Source organism: Phragmites australis, chromosome 2 (genome assembly GCF_958298935.1).
Source record: "Phragmites australis chromosome 2, lpPhrAust1.1, whole genome shotgun sequence".
NCBI classification, from domain to species: domain Eukaryota; kingdom Viridiplantae; phylum Streptophyta; class Magnoliopsida; order Poales; family Poaceae; genus Phragmites; species Phragmites australis.
The window spans coordinates 24,947,283-24,958,132 of record NC_084922.1 but is presented as its reverse complement, the minus strand read 5'-3'; positions in this window follow the sequence as shown (position 1 = coordinate 24,958,132).

Genomic DNA, 10,850 nt, shown 5'->3' with positions numbered 1-10,850 from the left:
GTGTACTTCGTCAGTGAAGTCCTTCGAGACACCAAGACAAGGTACCCCCAAGCCCAGAAGTTGCTCTATGTCGTGCTCGTCGCTTCCCGGAAGCTGCGCCACTACTTCCAGGCGCACAAGGTCTCGGTGGTCACCACGTACCCACTGGGGCCGATCCTCCGGAACCGAGAAGGCACTGGGCGCATCGTCAAGTGGGCGGTGGAGCTGGCGAAGTTCGATCTGCACTTCGTCAGTCGCCACGAGATCAAAAGCCAGGCACATTCTGACTTCGTGGCGGAGTGGACGCCCATCCCCGAGATCGACCGTGATGAAATTTCCGCATATCCCGGGCACGATGCGCCCGGGTACTGGGTTATGCACTTCGACGGTTCCCTGGCGCTGAAAGGCGTGGGGGCTGGAGTGGTTCTCACCTCCCCAACGGGTGAAGAACTCCGGTACGTCGTGCAGCTGCTTTTCCGAGCAACCAATAATATGGCGGAGTATGAAGGCCTCATCGTTGGCCTCTGAGCCGCGGTGGGCCTCGGGATTCGTTGCCTGCTGGTCAAGGGAGACTCCCAGCTGGTGGTCAACCAAGTGTCCAAGGAGTACCAGTGCACGGATCCTCAAATGGCGGCGTACGTGGCAGAAGTCAGGAGGCTGGAGAGGCACTTCGACGGCCTGGAGCTGCAGTACATATCTCACCGCGACAACACTCTGGCCGATGACCTCTCTCGCCTGGCCTCTTCCCGTGCGCGCGTCCCTGCCGGAGTCTTTGAAGAAAGGCTCACACGGCCTTCCGTCCTGCCTGCCGACCAGGATGAAGGGGAACTCTCGAGCCTAGTTGAGGGGACCCAGGCGGCGCCCTCAGTGGGGAGCCCCGTCAGGGTGCCATCGCCCGGCGAGTGCGTTGCGCTTGCCGGCGGTTCTCAAGATGCCTCGTGGATCGACGAGATTCGAGGGTACTTGAAAGAAAAGTTCCTTCCCGGGGATGATGCCTCTGCCGAGAGGATTGCACGGCAGTCCAAACGCTATGCCATAGTAGATGGGGATCTCTATCGGCGCGGCACGGACGGTGTCCTCCTGAAATGCATCACCCGGGCAGAAGGCGGTGAGCTTCTCACTGAGATCCATGAGGGCGAGTGCAGTGGCCATGCATCGTTCCGCACGCTGGTCGGGAAGGCCTTCCGGTAAGGTTTCTACTGGCCTACATCTCTCCAGGATGCTTCCGAGTTGGTTCGGCGCTGCAGGGCGTGCCAGTTCCACGCAAAGCAGATTCACTAGCCAGCTCAGGCTCTTCACACCATCCCCTGTCATGGCCCTTCGCGGTCTGGGGGCTGGACATCCTGGGTCCATTCCCCCGAGCAATCGGGGGCTATGAGTACCTCTACGTCGCCATCGACAAATTCACCAAGTGGCCGGAGGCGGTCCCAGTCATCAAGGTTACCAAGAACACGGCGCTTCAGTTCATCCGCGGTATCACAAGTTGCTTCGGCGTCCCGAACAGAATCATCACCGATAATGGCACTTAGTTCACAAGTGCCCTGTTCGGGGACTAATGCGAGGACCTCGGCATCAAGCTCTGCTTCGCCTCTGTCGCTCATCCTCGGAGCAATGGGCAGGTCGAGCATGCAAATGCTGAGATACTGAAGGGGCTCAAAACCCGGACCTACAACGTGCTCGCAAAGCACGGGAAAGGGTGGATCGACGAGCTATCTGCTGTGCTATGGGCTAACCGGACCACGCCAAGCCGCGCCACCGGGGAGACTCCATTCTTCCTCGTCTACGGCGCTGAGGCGGTCCTCCCCTCCGAGCTCACTCTTGGCTCCCCTCGGGTGAATGCCTACTCCGAAGGCGAACAGGAGCAGCGAAGGCGCGACGACGTCGACTACTTGGAGGAGCGCCAGCGACGTGCCGCTGTCCGAGCAGCTAGATACCAGCAAAGCCTGTGGCGCTATCATCAGCGTTACATCCGGGCCCGGTCACTCGAAGTTGGGGATTTAGTTCTCTAATGCGCTCAATCGCACGAAGGAAAGAACAAACTGTCCCCTATGTGGGAAGGCCCCTTTACCGTGATCGGTATCCCGCGACAAGGCTCGTTTCGGTTGGCTGCGGAGGATGGGCAGCCGCTCCTGAACGCGTGGAATATTGAACATCTGCGCAAATTCTATCCTTAGGCAGACATGTTTGTGCTCGGGCCAACCAGGCCGGGGGTCCCCCCCGCCCAAGTTGGCCGGGGGCTACCACCAACCATGTAAGTCACCCAATCTTGTAAAAAATTGTTAATATATATACACTCATTATCCAGTTCTTATTTCAAATTTTATTTTTCCTCTGGAATCCATACGTTTAATCTGTCTAGTGAGATGCTCGACTATGCGAGAAAAACACGCTATCTCATTTTTCCCGTTGATAAAAGAATCCCGATCGGTATGCTCGCAGACAGTGATCGCTGACCTAAGTCTGGTATGGTAGGCTGTGGTGTCTGGCTGTCGTGGCAGTACCCCGAGCACTACCGAGCCTCTGGGGTTCTCGGGTAATCCTACCGCTTGAGCAAAGAGTGGTCGGGACCACCTAGACCCCAGGGGCGGGCTGTCGGTGCTCGGCCTGGTCAGTCCTATCCCGGGCACCACCGAATCGAGGGACCTCTTGGTCATGCCTGTCTGTACACTTCGCCGGTCCGGGTATTCGAGACGTCTCGGGTCAAAAATGAGAGCAGTCTATAATGAGTACCGCACTAGCAGAGCGCACCAAACAAAGAATGTTTTCCTGTTCCTCAAGCTTACATATCAACAATCAAGAATAAAAGCAGCCCGACCGCAAGGGCCTCAGTGCCCAGGGCGCTGCTCGAGCCTTGGGGTCCTCGGGTAGTCCTACCACTCGGGCACGAGTGGTCGGGACCGCCTGGCCCCTGGCTCCTTCTCATGCTTCCCAGTGCTCGGGCACTCCGTACGAGGGAACCAAAGTTCCCGGGTACCCCGAGCTCAGAGCGCGGACACCTCCGGAATCGGTTGGCCGAAAGACTGACAGCTATCCGGTGAGTGGCTAAAGTCATATGAATTTACATTATTACATACTCAGCAATCTATTGTTCCCGAGTTATCCTCGGGACCCTCGCATTCTAATCTGTTCGGTGAGATGGTCTTCTTGCGCACAAAACCCTGCCCACGTGCTCGCTTTTACCAGAACGACAGAACAGACAGTAGACAGGTGTATCGTACGAACGGCGATGTTGGACCGAAGTCTTTCATGGTGGTCGTGGTGTTCGGCCAGCTGGGCAGTACCCTGGGCACTACCGAGTCCCTGGGGTTCTCGGGTAATCCTACCGCTTGAGCAAAGAGCGGTCGGGAGCCTAGACCCTAGGGGCGGGCTGTCGGTGCTCGGTCCCGTCCGTCCTAGCCCGGACACCACCAAACCATGAGGACTTTTGGTCGCATGTCCGCCCGCACGTGTCTCTAGTCTGCTTGTTTGAGTGGTCGCAAAGTGGAAAGTGTTCATTGGTCGTGGCGTGCTCCGTACTGGATCGACCTATCTCCCGAGCAAGGAAGTTCGTGCCTTTTTCTCTTGACTTAGCCGTTGCGGACTCACGAGGGCTCGGGGGCTGAACACGCAGATTGGTCTCACTACTCGGACGATGAGTGGTCGAGGCGACTTCGTTCTCGGGGGAGGAAAGGCCGGGCTCGGTCCGGCTAAGTACTCCTCGGGACATCAAGTGAAAAGCGAAAAGACTTCATCAAGCATCAAGACAAACATTGGAGTTGCGATCCCAAGGAAAGGCTTCCATTATATTCGAAAGAGAGGAACCATTCGGAGGGATCACTCCCCTATTTACAGCAAGTCAAAATCAAAGACAAAAGCCTAATCTAGGTCGGCAGGCTCTAAAGGCGGCGAGGAGTCTTCGCTGCTGCTACCACTACTCGGTACCGGCGACGGCTCCCGCGTGAAGCACACTGCCACCTCGGCGGCGATGCCCCGGACAGCCTCCCGGGCGGCCCCTTCCTCGGCCTCGACCACTCCCTGTCGGACCGGCACCAGCGAGAAGTTGGGGTCCCGGCTCCGGTAGCACGCAAGGACGTGCTCGGCCACCGCCTGGGCCAGGCCGCGCCCCTCCCGGGACGCCAACTCCTGCACAGCCCGGGGAAGAGCCTTTAGGCGCCGGCTGATCTCCTCGAAGCCGAGGGCGATGTGGCCGAGGGTCTCTCGATCCATCCCCTTCTCACCCACGTTGACTCGCCTGAGCCTGGCCACCCTCACGGACCTCCGTGCTTGCCGAAGAATGTCTCGCATCATCAGCTTGACGTTAACCCGCTCGGCGACGACAGTCTCGAGCTCGTCCTTCGTAATCTGCAGTCGCTCCTCAAGACTTATCTCCTCGGCCGCGCTGGTCAGGACGCCACTGGTCGCCGGGCCTTCGGCTTGCCCCCGCTTCACCTGCTCGGTGAGGTCAGCAAGGGCCTGCTCCTGAGCGGCCAGCTCGGCCTCCCAATTGGCGGCCTGCTCCTCCCGAGCAGTTAGGGCCTTCGACGTCGAGACGGCCTCCGCTTCGCGACGAGTAAGCTGCTCCTCCCGGGCGTCCTGAGCCGTCGCCGTGATTTCGACGTCGGTTTCGCGGATTGCGACCTCCTCCTCCCGACAGTGGACTTCGGCGCTGCTCCGCTCGAGTTCATCGTTCCGGCGGACTAAGTCTGCCCGGGTGATCTCTACAGACTTCTCACGCTGCCCGATGGCCTCCTCACGAGCACGAATCAGCCGTTCCAAGGCGAGCAGTTCTGCGGCTCGCCACCGCGACGCCTGCTCCCGGTGCTCGGCCTCCTCCTGCGCGGTAATAGCCTCCTCGCGCACCTCCTCCAGCGCCTCCCGCTCCTCGGCCACCGCGCGCATTGCCCTTTCGTGGGTCGCACGGGCCGAGGCGATACGGGACTCCAGGAGCCGACCAACTTCTTCTAGGCGCCCCCTCTCCTCAACGAGGGCGGCGCGGTCCCTCTCGAGCTCCGCTCGCTCCGCCGCCACGGCCGCCTCCAGCCGCTCGATCACCTCCCGGGCGCTTCCAAGTACGTCCGAGAGGGGTTCTGGGGCTTGGCTGGACGATGGGGGGGTGCTGGGTCCCCTGCGAGCCCTCTCCGCAGAGGCGCTCGGGGTCCCCAATGACGGCCACGCCGGCGCGGCCACCCTGGCAGCGACCACTTCCGCCACCGCCCGCTCTGTCCTCGGGGCGGGCTCGGCCGGCGCCGGTTCCTTGGGCTCGGCCGCTGCCCTCGGCTCAGGGCAGGGCGGCGCTTGCGGCTCCGCTTCCGCCAGCGCGCTCGGCTCAGGCGCGGGCGCGCTCTGCTCGGGAGCGGGAGCCGGCCTCGGCACCTCTGGTTGCCTCTGGTCTCCGACGGGGTCCTTGGGCGGCCTGAAAACAGAAAAGGTTAGTACCCTAACTTACATCCGGGAAAAACACGCTCGGGAAAAGAAGAAAACTCACGTTGATTTTGGTCCGCGGTATTGCCACTGGAACTCTGGGATCTTGAACTCCGGGCCCTGCGGCTTCGGCCCGGAGTCCGCCTTCCTCCTCTTCAGCTGTGGCGCCGCCAGTCCGGCCTTGGTCTTCGAGCTCCCGTGCCCTGGACCTTGCCTCTGTCGCAGATTCCGTGCCGGACGACTGGCCGCCCTAGCCTCCCTCCTTTGCGCCGCCCGTCGACAGCCGCCGTGGAGGCGACGGCGACGACGGCTGAGGCACGTACGACCTGGGGCGCTTTCCCTTGTCCCCCGGGGCCGCTACCCCGCTACCGACGACGTCTCTCCCGCCGGCCTGATGGCTGCTGCCTGCGGCCTGCCGCCCGCGGCACCCCTGCCGCCGGCCTGCGTCCGGCCATCCACGGCCTCCCTGTCGCTCGCCTGCGGCCTACGGCCTGTGGCCTGCCGCCTGTGGTCTCCCTGCCGCCCGCCTGCGGCCTGCCACTTACGGCGTCCCCGCCGTCGGAATTCCGCCCGGCGCCCGACTCCTCGTCTACCCCGGGGATCTGTATGGTCCCAGGGTTCCGGTGCCTCGGGCGGTCGACCAGACCCTGGGCGTCGAACTCGGGCAGCGTCGCTTGCAGCGCCACCCGGCCCGGATCTGCGCAAAGCGCCAACTGCTCCCGGGGAAGGACCGCCCGGGTCAGGTCTTCCACGCCGGTCACCACCCGGAGTAGGCCCGTCAGCGGCTCTTCATCCAGGTCCCCGTCCTCGCCGATCTGGGTCCTGGTGATGTCCTGGGGTCCGGTGTACAACCAGCAGGAGTGGGCCTGCTCCCGTAGGGGCGCCAGGCGGCGGCGCAGATAATCCGTCACCATCATCACCGACGTCAACCCCGCCCGGCGCAAGTCGTCGATGCGGTTCAGTACGGGCTGCATCCTCCCGTCTTCCGCTGGGGCCGTGTCCCAGATCGACCTTTGGGGCTCCGCCACCTTCTCCGGCAGCGTGAGGGGGTCGTGGGGGCTGACGTCGACGTAGACCCAGTCGTGTCGCCAGTCGTCCCATTTGCTCTGCAGTATTTGCGGGATGTATAGCTCCGCCAGCCCGTCCCGCAGTCGGAAGTTGCAGCAGCCGGCCACATCCGCGGTGGAGAAGCCTCTCTTCTTCTCGGTCGGCCGTAGGATGAAGAAATGGCGGAACAACGCCACCGACGGCGGCACTCCCACGAACATCTCACAGAAGTGCGAGAAGATGGCCAAGATGACCACTGAGTTCGGAACCAGGTGCGCCAACTGGATGCCGAACGTGTCCAGAATCTGGAGGAAGAACGTCGAGAACGGCGGCACCAGTCCGGCGGCAACGAAAGAAACGAAGACGATGACGCACTCCGGTCGGTCCGTGATGGACAGGAAGCCCGCCGGCGTCAACATCGACGCCTCCCGTTGGCCTTTGGGCACCATGAGTTTGTGGACCTTGTCCGCCCCCTCCTCATTGACGAGCCTCGACTCCGGCAGTATGCTGTCAGGCCCCTTGTCCCAGCGGCTGCTTCCTGCCCTCGGCATTGTTTCGGGGTGGGGAGTGTGCTAGAACGGTGGGGGAGGAGGGGATGCTGCGGGCCAAAGGGAGGGCGAAAGCTCTCGAGCGCAAGGAAGAAGAAGAAGACAAGAGTCGTGATCGCAAGAATCGCGTAAAGGGGCAACAGTTCGCTCCCCTCTCCTTTTTTATATATCTTCGGGATTTCAAACGGCGCTTTCCGCGGCGCACTCGGCGAGGCGCGTTTCCTCGTTCGGCGCGGGCACCAGGCGAATCTCCCTCGACCCGCACGGTTGTCAGGAGCACTATCCTTGATCTGCGTAGTTGCCACGCATGCCGCCCGCCTCGTTATCACGCGCCTTAGGAGTCAGATGGACGCGCGTCCGTTCGGTTCCCCACTGGGCCGTGTCAAGAGCCTTGGCCAGAAAGGCCATCGCCGGAGAACAGACCACGTGGCATCAATGCTGGGATCAGCCTCGATGAAGACAAGGGCCCTATTCGCAGTCTCCAGGCCATCGCCTACCAATGGGCCCGGGGGCTGCTATCGGTGACATAGGAACCAGGGGTCCCCGAGTCCCTAGGCCAGAACAGCAGAGTGCCACGTGGCGCCCTCTCTCGGGGAGTATCCTCCCGAGGTGCGAGAAGACCAAGTCCCGGGAGAGGGTGCTCGGGGCCATGAACAGTGGTCCCCGGGTACCCGAGTTCCCCGATGACCCGAGAAGACCAAGTGCCGGGAAGAGAGTGCTCGGGGCCGCGAGCAGTGGCCCCCGAGCACTCAAGTCCCCCAACGATCAAGGACAGCTGAATACCGGGAAGGGGGTGCTCGAGGCTGCGAACATTGGCCCCCGAGCACCCGAGTACCCCGAAGACCCAAAAGAAGTCAGTTCTGGGAGAAAGTGCTCGAGATCGCGAGCAGTGGCCCCCAAGCACTCGGTTCCCCGAGGACAAAAAAGAGCATACCCGGGAAAGAGTGCTCGGGGCTGTGAACAGTGGCCCCCGAGCACTCGGTTCCCTGAGGGCCCCAGAAGTCTTTCGCTAGTGGCTCCCACATGGGCCCAACAGTGAGGTGTCAGCCGGTGAAAGGCCCGATGCCGCATTTAAGAGGGCGCATGGCCTGTCGCCTCCAATTGCTCCCCCCACGCTTCCTGACAGCCCCTGCCACGTCCTGACAGGGGGGCGTGGAGACATTTAATGCACGGGTCCCATCCCGCGACATCCGGTGCGCCTCGGGATAACACCACGAGGCCCAAGGTGCCCCACCTGCCGCCCTGCTATGGCAGGCATACAAGATCGAACGGGCACGCCGAGCTGCTCGGTGGCTGCCCGGTGGGCCCTTCCCGCGGTGCCCGTTGCAGAACGACATCATGACAAAACAGACCGGACGGGGGCGCGTTTTCAACTCTCCCCGTCACCTCGCGCGGCAGCCCATGATGTTTGCTTTCCATTTATAGCGCCTTGGAACTCGTGCCCTCCCTTTCTGGGCACGCTACCGCCGGCGAATATTTAAGGAAGGGCCGGTCGACACAGAAGAGGGGCGGAAAGGAACAGAGGCCCTTGAATAGAGCCAAGTCTGGACAAGTTCAAGCACAGAAGCTGAGATCACCGAAGAACAAGGAGCCCGAAGCTCTAGGATAGACAAATATTCTTGTAACTCGCAACATCTCTGAGAGACATTCTCAAGCATTTATAGCACACACACAGGAGTAGGGTATTACGCTCAGTGCGGCCCGAACCTGTCTAAAAACCTCCAGTGTATTTACTGCATTCTGCATCCGATCATTCCATCCCACCTGCCATCGCATTTACGCCCATTTATTTTATCCGCAAAATAGGTTCAGAATCATCCCCCCGGCCGAATCTCAAAGGGGTCCCTCCGGATCCCTGCTTAAGGAGTTCACCCTCCGACAGTGTCATACTATAAAGAGAGGTTGATGTGCGTTTACTTGAGATATCAAAAGTATCACAATTGCTCAAACTTGTATTTCATCTAGAATGAGGAATTTAGTTTGAGAAGAACCGAAGAAAAACTACCTTTTGAGTGTTCTATGTCGTGGCCGATCTGATCGCTGTATAGACAAGGTACTTTCTTCTAGGTTCCAGGTGTGGCAGTCTGACCGCCGAGTATGGCCAGTTTGACCGCTATATAATCAAGTTAGAAGTTTTAGAATGACCTTAGTGCCGATCTTACCGCGGTGTGTCCCGGTCTGACTGCCAAGGAACAGAGAGCTTCAGACCCTCTGCTCCAAATGGCGGTCTAACCGCCGAGGCTAGCTGGTTTGACCGCTAGGGAACAGAGAGTTTTGGTACTCTGTTCCAGGCTCACGGTCTGATCGAGACAAGTGGCGGTATGACCGCCAGATTGATGTCAGAGTCATCATTACACCTTTTATAGCCGTTGCACTGTTAGCAGTCTGACCGCTAGATGCACAGAGTTTTCAAACCTTGGGCAACGACCACATTTCGAGTTATGGGCTATAAATAGACCCCTTGCTGGTTCAAAGGGGTATGCAAGAACCTTATTTTTGAACTCTTGAGCACTTGCCCTCCTCCTCTATCGCTCTTGGCTTAGTGGTTCCATATTTGAGAACGTGAGAGCATCTAATGCATTGCATTGTATTGTAGCGGTTGAGCTTTGTAGAACTAGTGATCTTTCAAGTGAGCGTCATCAACTTGTTACTCTTGAAGGTTGCCGCCTTCTAGATAGCTTGGAGGTGGTTGTATCGTTGAGCCTTTTAAAGAAGTTTGTGAAGGAGTCATGATGGAAATTGTGAAAGACTTCGAGCACGTCTTGTCGGAGCGGTAAAGTGCTACTCTAGTGGAATTGAGGTATTGAGTAGTTCATTGTTCTATTCTGGCTTAAGATCAAGTTGCTCGGTGTGAGCTCTTTCTCGGTGTGAGAATTGCATACTTGATAGAGAAGCAGTTAGAAGTTTGAACTCACATCAACGTGGATTAGTGATGATAAGCAAATTACCGATACCACGGGATAAAATTCGGCTGTCATCTCTTGTGCTATTTATATTCATGTAATTTACTTTATACAATTTATTTTTCTAGAATATAAATTATTTCATGTCATACTAGGATTGTAAACCTTGATATAGTTATAAGTTACTAAATATTGATCTAGTGAACTCTAGTTAAATTCCGCAAGCTTTATTAATCGGTAAGCAATTAGTTTTAAAACCCTCTATCCACCCTTTAGTCGGTATCCTAATCTACTTATCAGTATGCCACAGACTCTCACAACACTAGCTTGGGGGGGGGGGGGGGGGGCATTACGCTGCAACATATAATTCTCAACATAAAAACTTAGGACAAAACGATGGGTTTTTGGCTTGCGTAATCGCCTTTGAATTCGAGGACACAAATTTGGGATACTTAAATTCGTGAAAATATTGCAGATGTAATTTTCTGACTTGTGAGTTGCTTCTCGCTCGTCAAGGCATGATTAGTGGCCTTTAATGGATGAACCAAAGCGGGTCTCTAAAGGAGGATAAAACATATTGAACAAGCAGTGTGCATATTAGAGCTTATATTACGCCTCGGAAGATCTAAGGGGAATTCAAAATAAAACCTTCTTATTTACATGGAATCTATATACGCTGAAAATTAGATGACCTAGGAGACTTGTAAACAAACCAACAATTTTTACAGTTTCATTCAAGAAGTCATTTTTCACTACGTGAAAAATGAACAAGGTGACGGGTCATAACCGTCATGGATGACGGGTCCCGTACCTGTCATCCCGAACGCGTCACTGATGACATGTAATAAGTAACGGGTAAGGATCTGTCACCAATAAAGTCATTGGTGACGGGTCAAAACTTGACCCATCATTTATGACTTATTTGTGATCCGTCACTTATGACTGATATACGGTTTTCGTGCTTTTTGGACGC